The sequence below is a fragment of the Argiope bruennichi genome, chromosome 8 (assembly GCF_947563725.1).
Source record: "Argiope bruennichi chromosome 8, qqArgBrue1.1, whole genome shotgun sequence".
Lineage (NCBI taxonomy): Eukaryota > Metazoa > Arthropoda > Arachnida > Araneae > Araneidae > Argiope > Argiope bruennichi.
In genome coordinates this window covers 107321632-107334909 of record NC_079158.1, presented here as the reverse complement: position 1 = coordinate 107334909, position 13278 = coordinate 107321632, and the positions used below count along the sequence as shown (strand labels likewise).

General features: G+C 27.6%; 1 protein-coding gene across 2 annotated transcripts in view; it reads right to left on the bottom strand.

Annotated features, from left to right (window-relative positions):
- LOC129980896 (protein unc-93 homolog A-like) overlaps window positions 1-11588 on the bottom strand; it is a 56459-nt gene extending 44871 nt beyond the window's left edge. For both annotated transcript variants that reach the window (XM_056091354.1, XM_056091356.1), the window contains exon 1: window positions 11545-11588. The gene's annotated coding sequence lies outside the window, so the exon portion shown is untranslated. The remainder of the gene's footprint in view (window positions 1-11544) is intronic.
- Window positions 11589-13278: the final 1690 nt, after the last annotated feature.

The following is a 13278-nucleotide window of genomic DNA, read 5'->3' as shown; positions in this document are numbered from 1 at the left end:
CTGAACTCTTACAAATTGTGAATGTTCCTCAGAGAATATGCTGTAAATATTACAATATAAATAGACAATCTATCTGTTCTATATTCAGCGGATTTTACCACGCTTACAATAGCTTCTAAAATATTCCAGTAATAACGAAATATAATCGATTTACTTGATACTACTTACTGTTACCTTCAATTGCCACGACGCGTCATAAACAAAATAAAAAACCACAGAAAAAAATCTTAAATGTTCTGGTTCATTTTCGACTCCCAGATAACTAGAAAGTTGACAAATGTCAATGAAATGCGTAAAGATCTAAATACTAACAAGAAGACCAAAAATAAGAATATTAAAGTATCGAGTTTTCTTCAAGAACCTGAATTAATAATAATGAATTAAGTACACAGTTCCTATTACGATATTAAATTTAGGAGTAAAATAATATAATGAATAAAATAAACAGGTAAAGAGATAAGCTGAAATCAGAATATATTACTGGCCGAAGACATCATTGAAATGTTGAGATTATTCATTATTTAAAAATTTAAAGCCAATAAGGCAGAAGCAACACAATTTTGAAATCAGCAACCTCAGGATATTCTAAAACATTTTTGTAATAAAAAAACACTTGAACATGGATATGTCTAATTTAGAACATTAAAATATTTAATGCCTTATAAAATATGATCATTAGGTACATTGGCAATTACGTTTGCAGTCAAGGCGAAAATTCGGCAATATAACCATCAAACATGATTGATGGATTTACCATACTGGTGGAAGAATCCACCGTACTAGAAATCTGATCTCAACCAAAAATCGTACTTTAAGTGCCACTGTGAATAAGCGTTTCGGAAATAACTAAAGGTACATACTTTACTTCATACTTTTGATGCAGTACTGCGTATTTGGTGATTTCAAGTTTCTATGATTGGCTAGACTCAAATCTTCCAAATGTGATGTTTTGTATATAATCTAAAATTAATCCACTTAGGATTCAAATGTTGCATGCCATTACAGATGAAATTAAAATTATTACGATGCTAAATGCTTCATATTATTTTAATTTAATACAAGTTTATTTTAAAGTGCATTAACGAATGAAAAATGCAAAAAAATAAAAACCTTGGAACCTCTAGAACTCATTAACCTAAACTCTAATCTAATGATTCTTATATAGGAATGAAAATTGCATCCAAAGCACCGTACAACCAAATAGGGAAGTACTGGCAAATTGCCATATATCTCATAATTTTATAGAATAGTCCAAGGTCAAATCTTCTCAAGGGTTAACTAGTTTTAATTTTCTCCGATGATATAGCATACGAAACATCATACTCACCTTTCGTTTGAGAATGGAATATTCCAATTACAAAGCCAAATATTCCACCAGCCAAGTAGAACATAATAGGTTGTTGTGCATCAGGAGTCCACAAATAAAGCAGGACTAGACTCACTATGTTGATAATCTGGCAGCAAATTAAAACGATTCTTCTTCCAATTAGTCTAATCAACACACCGGAAATCATAGATGATAAAGCGGAAGTAAAGCCGTAAAAGACAGTAACCAGTCCAATATGTGAAGTACTCCAAGAGCATGCGATATAAGACTACAAATAAATTCAGTCAGTGATTAGTAAAAAATAGAAAATAACATCTTTTTATACAAAGTTATTAATTTTATTCAATTCAGAAAGAAATTAGACTGCAATTATTCTTTCAGAAAGAAATTAGTCTACAATTATTTTTTCAGAAACAAATTATTCTAAAATTATTATATTTACAACAATTATTCTATTTAGAAAGAAATTATTCTATTCAGAACAATTATTCTATTCAGAAAGAATAATATATTCTTATTTCTTTCTAAGAAAAGAAAATTATGAATTTAAGATGTATTTTTGAAAGGATATTTTTATATTTTGGCACTGGGAATTTTTCCATTTTTTTTCCTTGACATTGGGAATGTTTCTAACATATATTTCCTAATATTTCTACATTTATGAAAATTTATATTTAGATCAATCTCAATTTATTTAGAAGCAAAAAATATTGTGTTTTCTCTAACAGTTCAAAATTCTTTGTAGATTAAAATTCCTTTTTAAATATTCAAATTTAATTAGAAACTACATATAATTTGGCGTTCCCAGGATTAAAATCCTTTCATGTGTACTTCTTTTAATGTAAATATTACTTTTCTATGAAATATTATAACAATTTTACCATCTGCAGTCCTATCTTTCTGTAGTTTTATATCTATGCCCTTTGTAAATCTTATGAAATAATATCTTTTTATTATTTGAAATATTTTTTAGAAAAAAATTAATATCTGAATGTAAGTTACAAATGGTTTTAAAACCTTCGGTAAGCTAATTTTTCTTTATTAGTTTATAATATTAGTACTTCAAATTTTGATCACAAACGCTGTAGAGTTAGAAAATTTTACAGGGCACTTTGAGAAACAATTAACTAAACAATTAATTTTTCATTAATAAATACTTGGAAAATAAAATAAATTAATAATTTTCTTGTTACAATACTTGTTGCCTTTGTTTCTGAAATCTGCTCGTAGAATTTTGTACATGTGTTCTTGCAAAAGTTCTTCGTATGTATTGTTATTGGTAATAAGAATATTTCATTAAGGGAATAAGGACCAATAAGGAATATTTTATTTTCTCAAGAAAGACCTATTTTCCTAGTATCTTTTCTTTAAATTTGAGTGGTGCACTTATTATCATGTGAGAACATAATGTTGTTTTGGCTAGGGGTTTTGAAGCTTAAAATCACGTAGGCAATGAATAAAGCATAAGTGGCAATTTTCATCATCATCTTTTAATCGCATATATTTTTATACGCAATACTGCTTTTACCAGTATTGCATTATTATTATGTATGCTTCTTTGAAAACAGATGCGTTTTTAAAATGTTGACGTTTTTTTACCAGTATTGTTTTATTATTACGTATGCTTCTTTGACAGCAGATGCGTTTTTAAAAGGTTGACATAGAACTATGACATCATGGCTATTATTTCATCTCAAAGCGGTCGAGCTTCAAATATTTGTTTGCCAGCTAGAAAAATTTTAAATAAAAGTTTAAAAAAATATCAATATATACATATATATATATTGATCTCTTTATATAAAATCATAAATTAACAGAGAGATATAGATGAGAGATAGAGACCGATAGAGAAGTTTCGTGATTGTTTCAAATCGGTTTGAACTGTTTTATGACTTAAACTAATTAAGACAAGTAATGACTTATAAATAATAATGTTCTCACATGATAACTTGAAATCTGTGATTGTAGATTTCATTTTAATTTTTCTTCAGTTTTGAAATATTTTTTTCGTTTAGTTTCATTGTTTAATCTTTTCTTCAAAACAAAGAAAAGGAGTTCTCAGGAGATATGTATTAATACAAAAGAGAATTAAACACATAATGACTCAGTCATTCAATATATTGAAGTTGCGTAGTAAAGGAGTGCCAATAAATTTCCTTATTTCAGAGTCATTTGCACTAAATGTTTTTTTAAAAATATAAATGATAATTGACAGAAATTAAATTGGTGTTATAGAAAAAGTAAAAATTTAAACTTTAAAAGAGAGTAAAAACATACTTTTTGGAATTTTTTTCCGAACTTACTGTGGAAAACAGGCATTGTTTTAGTAATTTTTCAAAGCTCGAAACTTCTGTTGTGTCTGCAAGTGAAATTCAGTTCACTTGCTTGTTAAAGCTTTACTTTTCCTGGTACTTTGCAGTTAGCCAAGCGCAAGCGAAAATTTAGATATCCGCCAATCTGAGCACATCTTAATGCTAAAACATTTTTTGGCAACGGTTTTTTTTGGCGCAGATCAAAATAATTTGGTGATATTTTCGCAATATCCGACTAATGGAAAAGTATTCTTTTCCTATATTTTCATTCCGTCTGAGCGACTACCGTTTTATTTTATTTTTATTTTTTTGTCTTACGACATGTTAAATCACTATTTCAATGTCAGTGCAAATTGATTTCAAAGTTTTAAAATGACTCCATTTCTACTTTAAGAATAAATATAAGCCCTGTGAAAAGGCTTATTAAAATAAAAGAGGAATTTTAAAAAAAAATTTTTGGCAGGGTAATTCTATAAAAGCTGTTGAGCTAAGGATTATTTCCAAATTTTTCACTTCAAAATACGGTGAGATAAATTTTCTGAAGGATTAATAATAATTGAAAGACAAATTACGCAAAAATGAAATAAGTATCGTTAAAGAGGCAAAATATTCTAAATTATTGATGGTATAAATTTCCTTCGAACTTTCAGTGACAAATAGATGAAATGTGAGTAGTACTTTTTTTTTGCCTTTGTTAGAGTGATTGATTTACTCCTACAACAGATTCATTATATGGTATAAAATGAACTTTAACATACCTTCGTAAAATCAGCCATATAAAACGCTTGAACCATGCTGGTGCAAATGGTTAGGGGTATTATAAAGAGCTGTTCTTTATTACGGATGAATTTAACGGTGGCAAAGATATGATTCCACGATAAAGTTACTTGCTTTTTAGATTTTTCCAAGTGATCCACAAATAACCAAATTAGTAGCACAGCTAGGATCCCACAAGCAAAACATAAACCTGTGTAATACTGTCTGATATCTGAGGGCACTTCTTCTATCTTAGAATTGACACACTCTTGGTCAGTATTACAAAAATCTGCCCCACAAGAACAATTTGAAGTTTTATGATAGTTTTCAGTATGTTCTGAGGCAAGCACATAGAAACTGATTAAATTGCTCCACACTTGTGCAGACCAATACGCCAAACCATGGAAGCCGAAAAAAAAAGAATTCACAGAACTAAGAGATTTGGACTTTTGATAATGATTATTTTCCATCTTGTTCTTTATATGCAACGCAAAAGGTTTATTTTCTTTTTCTTTAATAGCTTGGATGTCCTCAGATAATTTAGGATTATTGATTGTCTCGGAATTTAAGTTTTCAAAATCTTGAACATATTCAGTTGTTTTTTTGGAAGTTCTTTCAGAACATTGTCGATTTGATTCTGTTTCACTTCCAGGTTCAGAACGTTTGTACGATGGCAGATGAAATGATGGAGAAGTTTTTAAAGACTTTTCGCAATCTCCCTGAGAGTTTAGACTTGTTTCTGCTTCTTGTAGGAAATCTTTTGCAGATAGTTCTTTTATCACTTCTTTACCAGATCTATAGGTGATCACAGGACTTGGAATATAATCAGTGGAATCATCTGTAAGGTCTCTATAGAGAACTGAGCATTCATTGAAATATGTGCATTGAGCTCCCCAAAGTAAAGTGCAACCAACGCCGAGGATGATTGTTGACGGCACCAGAGTAATCCACGAAGGATAAAAATTTGCTGCAACGTAGGGCAAATACATAATCATTCCCAAAAGCTGAGTAGTTTTACTGCCAAGTTTCTTGCTAACATAACTAGAAAGTAATAAAGACGAAATACCATAAGTAATATGTATGACAGCTTGACCGACCGTGCCTATCCCTTCCTCTTTATTCATGGTCGTTTGGAGCATAGCTAAACCATCATAAGCAGTGAACATCAATAGAAATGATATAGATATTGCAGTCATATTTTTAATGATTCTTAATTTGCTAAAACTTGCGTTTTGGTTTGGGATTTCCATTCTTGTGCCATTAACTAAAGCTTTGCCGAATTTCACACAATTTATAGCCGCTTAAATGAAAATTTTGGAATGTTCCTGTTGATAAAAAGAATAATTTAATTAAGGACTATTTATAATATGGATTTTTTCACAATATGAAAATTAGACAATAGACTTTGTTGCAATAAAAATTAAAATAGATTTATTGGTGATATCACTTAGTTCATAAAATCATGCATAATATAAATCTTTTAATAGTCTTTTTATATAAATGTTAAATTATCTAGAAAAAAGTGTGGAAAATTTATTCGTGCACTCAAGCTCATTCGTGTCAGACATGGAAAAACATCGGACTTCTTGATTGCTAGTTTTAAAAAGAGAAAATGTTTTCAATCAAATTATTTTTAAAAACTACTATTAAGAAATTTTCCCCATAAAATATTAGTATTTGCTAGAAAATAATTCAAAATTTTTTTTCATAAATTATGAAGCATAGGAAGGTTTCAATTACTATTTTGAAAATTCATTAATTAATTCTTCTGTAATAAAACATTAAAGTGAATAAAATAAATTACTTCTGATATAAATTATTATTCGTTTGCTTTTAAACCTTTTTTGACATGTTCTACCAGAGTTCTGCTTTTAAACTTCGAATCGTCTGCATTTAAATTTTTCTCCACATGATCTTCCAGAATTCTTCTAATGTGTTCTGACAAAAAAGTTTCGGGTATTCTTGTTGTAAAACCATAAAAAAATATTGTTATAAAACTGATTTTGAAAAACTTATTAAAATAAGAGAAACAAATTATAAGAAAGAGAGATTCATGCAACTGAGAAGCTAAACTCTTTTAAGTTAAATATGGTGTAAAAAATAGATTTTGTGTGATATTTTCAAATCTATCATGGAATAATGCAAAAGGCTTGCTTAATTTTTAATTATATGAAATTTTAAGATGAAAAGGTTATTTTAATCTAATTACATAAAGTTTAGCTAAACGCTGCCGAAATTATTTAAAATTTGAAAGAAAAACAAAAAATAAAAGTGGAGTTGGTTAATGTCTCACGATTGCCTAACAATCAAAAATCCTCAGTTTTCTTATTTGATCAAACGAACGAACAAAAAATGGTTTAAATTTGATAACTATGAATTGTTTTGAAAACCCTTTTTAGTAGTTTGCTAAATTGAGAGAAAAAAATGAATCGTGATAAATTTAAGATCATTAAAAAGATAATTTATTGTTCTTTAACAAGGTGTAAATGTGATTTTTCATTTTTTGTGATGTAAAAATGCCATTTTTTTTAAATATTTCACTAGTTATTGGCTAAAAAATACGAACATTATCTTAATTTTCAATTTTTAATTAAATATATTAAGAAAAAATTAATTTTGATAGTTAAAAATATCGCCATTTATGAAATGTATTTCAGAATGTCGCATAAAAATTTCAAGGGATAGTTTGGGGAAGATTCGATCCAATCTTCAAACATTTAAATATTAGTTATCGCAAATTATTACTGATTACAAAGGAATATTTCAAGGCCGAGCATTATGCTACAATTATTATTGTTATTATCATTTGTTTTTCATCATATTTTATTTTACTTTACATTCAATCATAGTTTGAAATGCCGGACCAGAGGAGCAGTTATTTTAATCACGATTTTAAATTTTTTTAACCAAGATATTTATTTAAGCACTTATTATAATTCCTAATATTAAATATCTAAAATAACAGTTTTGATCTGAAATAGAGTTCAGATTGCCATTCATATCGCAACGATTCATTATTTTGGAAATCGTAAGGTAAAGATACATTTTCTGTTTCATATTAAGGATACATGAGCTCTTAACCGTATTTCACATTGCAGATTTCATTTTGGGACAGCATTTTTTTCATCAACAGATATCCAGAATTTCAAATAATATTTAGAATAATTTACTGTCTCTAATAAATAGGAGTATTTAAATACAGAAAATGAAAGAAATTGGAACCTTCATCTCGTATATTTTGAGGTTCAATTCAGGGTTTCAAATCTTCGAAACAATGTTTGGAAGATTTCGAAATATTTGTTAAAGTTCGATTCAATTTTCTTGCCCTCCTCTTATTGAAATATATGAATCAATGAATTATGTGAGTAACTTTTTTTTAATTTTATGCCATTTTTTTAAAAGCAAATGTCAGCAATTAATGTTATTATTTAAAAAAGCAACTTTATTTTATCGCTTGCTATTTCAAAATATTATTTCGCTTTTTTTTTTTAAATTCAACATTATATATTCATAAAAATTATATCAAAATAATGCAAAATACATGGGGAATATTTCAAATCTCAATTTAATTAACTGTAAAAACTTCAATTCATAATAATTACGAGATTAATTTTCCCTACTCTATACAGCAAAAGCCAATTCAACAGACAGACGGATTTTGTAAAAATGTCTTAAACTACTTTTTACAAAATAAATTATGATAATTATTTAATTATTATTATTAAGGTTAAGGAAAAAAAATATAACATTCATAGCTCTAAAATTTTTTTTTTTTGCATTTAAAAAGGCATAAAAATAATTTTTGTGTCATTATATGCTCCGAAGTTATTGTTGAAAATGATTAATTTTTAATTAAAAATCTAATTAAAATTGAGAAAAAGAGTTTCGTAGACAGTACTAACCTTAATTAATAAGATAAGAAACAAATACATTTGGAAGTTCTAAAATCTAAGATTTAGAAAGCACTTCAAACAATTTTCATACCTGAGCAAATAATAAACAGTATACCATCTTAGAAGCCTTATCAGATTAAAATAATTTTTTAAAGTGATTGCTGAAATTCGAGACTGTTAAACATTGACTATTCTGGTCTTTTTTTTTTCCGCTTTCAAAATTCGCTGACAAATGTCGAATGTATCCTCTTATTATCTTTTAAAAAATGCAAAATTTTTGTAGAACTTACATCAAAGGCAATGTTTCAAACGCTCCACATTGTTTCACTTGGACCCGTATCAACATTTAACACTATTTATATATATATAGTCTATCTACAGCTATAGGAGCAATGGTACCGTTGTTTTCTTAACTATCACACAGATATCTTTCTTATCAAGTACTTTGAAATGTAAACTAACACGATTAAATCTAGATTATATGTGCACTATTCAATTGGTTTCGTTTTACTTAAACTATTTTGAGACTCTAAAAAAATACCAAAATAAAGAAATTATGTAATTTTTTTATTTTTAATGCATCATCTTGGAAGTAAGCTAAAAGGTAGAAATATTATTTTATTTTAATGCATTTCTAAGAAGTGGCCTTTATATTTTAATTATTTTCTGTTATTAGGCCTTCAATATAATGTTACAAACATTATGGAATCAGACAACTAGGGATTGCAATACCGGTATACCGGGATACCGAATACCGGTATTTTGAGCCATTCGTACAATTTCGTAATACCGGTATTCACAAGTTTAAATACCGGTTTTTCGGTATTTACTAGAAATTTTTAAAATTGTCTCCACTATATGTTCAGGTATCGCGAACATAGCAAAATAGTATACGTTTTTGTTTTTATGTCCCCATAACGGGCGAAATTAATTAGCTAATTAATGGTTTAATTAATTGCTTAAATCTAAATTAGCGAAACATGGATTACCCCTGAAAGAAAATATTGTATCCATAACGACTGATGGAGCAACAATTATGAAAAAAGTTGGAAAGTTGATTGGTGCAAATCAGCATTTATGCTATGCACATGGAATTCAATTAGGAGTAATAGATGATTTATACTAAAAAAAAAAAAAAAAAAAAAAAAAAAAAAACCCAGAAGAATCCAAACATTGTGGATATAGAAATTTCGGATTCCAACTTTGAAAAGAGTAAGAGTGAGAGTGATATTGATAATGAAGATAATGACAATGTAATTGTTGAAGATATTGCTAATGAGGATGAAATATTAACCTATCAAAAATTGCTTCCTATAATTTATAAAGTTCGAAAATTTTTTAAGATATTTAAACGTTTCCCTATAAAAAGGATATATTACTAAAATATATACTAACTGAAAATAAAACAGAATATATGTTAATATTAGATTCTAAAACACGTTGGAACAGTTTACTCCTAATGATGGGACGATTTTTGAAACTGGGAAATGCAATCAAAAAAAGCAATCGACTTAAACCTGTAAATTAATTTTTCAGATAGTGAATTCGGCTTAATATCTAGAACCATATCAGCTCGACTTCCAATAAAACTGACTATTGAGGCATTATGTCGGAGAGATTTGAATTTATTAACAGCTAATGCAACAAAAAATTTCATTTTGCATTCACTGAAAGAACAGCACACATCACTATCTGAAGAATTATATATTACATTGAAAAATCTCACAGAAGCAATTCATACCGAAATAGAAAATGTCTTATGGTATTTACATAATTATAATGATTTTAAAAATGAAAATGAAAAAGAAGAAAAGAAAATAACCAATTCAAATCTGATTAAGTTTAGAGTAAATTTTCTTAAAAATGTTTACCCACAAACCTATCCACATTCGGAAGAATTCGGTTCAATTATCGAAGATTATGATGTCACTACTGTCAATAGTGAAAAGGAATTATCTCTCGAACAAAAATTAAAATTAGCAATAAATAAAAAAAATCAACTAACCAAAATACAATACAGAAATCAGCTATATCCAAAACCATCCGACGAGAAATCGATTTATTTGAAGATGAGGCATGTTGACTTAAATACTTGGAAAAAGTATATCGCGTATTGCTAACAGTACCACCAACTAGCTTAGATGCCGAAAGAGCGTTTTCGACAGCTGGTAATTTTTACACAAAATTACTTTTCAGGCTTAATGACAGTACAATGGATGCATCATGTTTTTTAAGATCACATTTCAAAAATTTGTAATAGTACCACAGACTGAATAGTGATATTTACACTTTTTTGTGATTTAAATAAATAAGATGTTTCTTTACTTTTTTGTGATTATATACCGTTATAATTTATAAATTACAAATTATTTTTGTGATATTTACACTCTCTAACAAAACTGGCAAATAAAAGATAGAAACACCTGTGTTTTCTTTCTTTTCTGAAATGTCTAATACCGGTATTAAAACCGGTATCCCGGTATTAAGATTTAAAAAATACCGAATACCGGTATTGAAATTTTGGTCCGGTATTACAGTCCCTACATACAACCAGTTTCTTTTTTATCAAAAATTATTGATAGATGACGTCATTCGTAAAGAATCAAAATTTCATTAAAGGAATTAAATAATTATAATTAAGTTCCAATTATATTAAAATAGTGCATTTTTATAAAGGGTATTCAAATGCAAAAAAAAAAAATGAAAATTCCTGCTAATAAGCAAGTCTGAAAAAATTATTACTAAATTTAGTCTTTATAAATATGAAAGACACCGTGTTAAATTGTTTTAAAAAGTAATGTTAGATGTATGAATTTTATTTTTTACCAACTTTAATACTTTGAAAAATCTTTAACACTGCCAAACGAGAAGAATTGCATAGCATTTAAATTGGCATTATAGAAAGGCAATTTTTAAAATTTTAAAATAATCTTTAATATAAAATCTGTGATATTGTATTTTCAGAAGTTATGATGATGAAGTTATAATGACATAATCTCCCAAAATCTCAAATTAAAAATTAATTCTTAGAAACTCTGAAATTATATGGTGTGTGTCTTTCGGACATCAAACAACATGATAATGTGATAAAGTAATAATTATAAGCAATGTCAAATTAGGAGACAGATATTTTTAAAGCAGTATTCTGTATTATTATAAAAAATGTTACTTATTTGTAATAATAATGAAATATAATATTAGATAAATTAAGCAAACGATATTAAAATTAATTTATAATATTCAGAAATTCACCAACCAGCAATGAATCAATGGTAAAAACCTATGCTGTTTATGAATCGGCAGCCATCCGCAGGTGGTAATGAATACTCTTTTGAAATTTTTATCGTTTGTTCTCCGATGTTAACATAGCAGTAGAAACCAAATGAATTCAAACAGCTAAACATACATACAGCAAGGTACGTGTTAAATACACATTTCTGTTGCTACATGTTTTTGGTTATTTATTTCATGACACACATTTTACGAATGTTGAACGAAATGGATTCAACATAGAAAACATTAAAAGCATAGAGCTAATAATTATAGGGCTATTTTAAATTATTATTATGGCTATTTATCGATTCCAAATTCAATCTGCTTTGCATTTATCCAGACTGACTGAATTCTCCATCGGACAGGCAAAACGCTCGCTAGATTTTCCCTTTTTAGGGATTACTCTGGTAACAGTACGTGATAATTCAAGAAGTTTTTGAAAGAAGGAATAAACGTTCATCAGTAGAGGTGTAGACTAAATGCAACGAAAAGATTTTGAATTTCACAATCAGGATTTTTAAATGAGCCAGCTTTAATAACTATAATATAATATGTTTATAAGTTGGATGCTATCTGTTAATTACATGTGTATGATGTGAGATTGAGAATGCAGGTACTTCTTGAATAGTATGTATCCATTAAGAAAGTATGGACCTATTTAAATTGAATTTTAATTCAAAATGAATCGGAATCTTATAATTTTCCCTTTATTACGATTTATATAGCCGAACACGAACCGTTTTTGCGCTACTTTCAAATCAAAAATAAACGAATTTTTCAACAATTTAAATTTTATATTCATATAATTTTTACTTAAAGAGTATATATTTAAGGCTGCTGAATTGACATGTTATTGCTTTTAAATTAGGAGCAAAACGAAAAATAAAATAAAGATAGACGAATCACACCTAAGACGTAATAAAGATAAAAGCAAAATTCTAGACTGTAAGAATGAATTAAATTTATGTGTAAGTTATTTTATGAAACTCATAATATTTTGTTTACAGAATATGTCTTTATATTATAAGCATGATATTTTTGTCACTAATAGCTGGAAATCTCGGAGCGGTCTTCAATGAAATATAATTTTTCATAGTCTTTGAAACGTTTTGTAGAGCAAACCAATCGTGCTTTCAGCTTCCCTATCAGGATATACTTAATTATTGGGAAGTAGGTGTTCATTATCTAAGTTCTTTTTTAAATTCTTCTTAGTTTTTAATTAATAATTAATGGAAATATTAATGCTTTTTCTCAATAACATCAAAGCATATTTTAGTTAAAAAAAATATCAATTTTACTGCAAAAAGAAAAGCAAAGAAAAAAAAAAGAATTTTTATGTTATTTCAATGCAGTTTTTGTTAATAAGTTTCATAAAATTTGCTATGCAAAGGTTTTTTTAAACAGATTTTTGTTACTCAATTGCTATTTATATGCTCAGCAGTCTATTTAACAGAGAAGTTGGCATTTACAGTTCATAAAAAGAATAATAATTACAGAATTATTAAAAATTGTCATATTTATAATTAATTAATTTACATTTTAAAATGTTTAATTCTCTAATTTTGTGTTGAAATTTAAGGAAAAAGTTTCGTATTTTGCATTATGATATAATTTTATGAATTTGGAGACTTGCAACTAGTTGATGGATTTGAAGACTGGAGATCACTTTTTTTACCTTTGAATTTAGAGTTTTCAAGGCTGACATAATCCGGTTTGA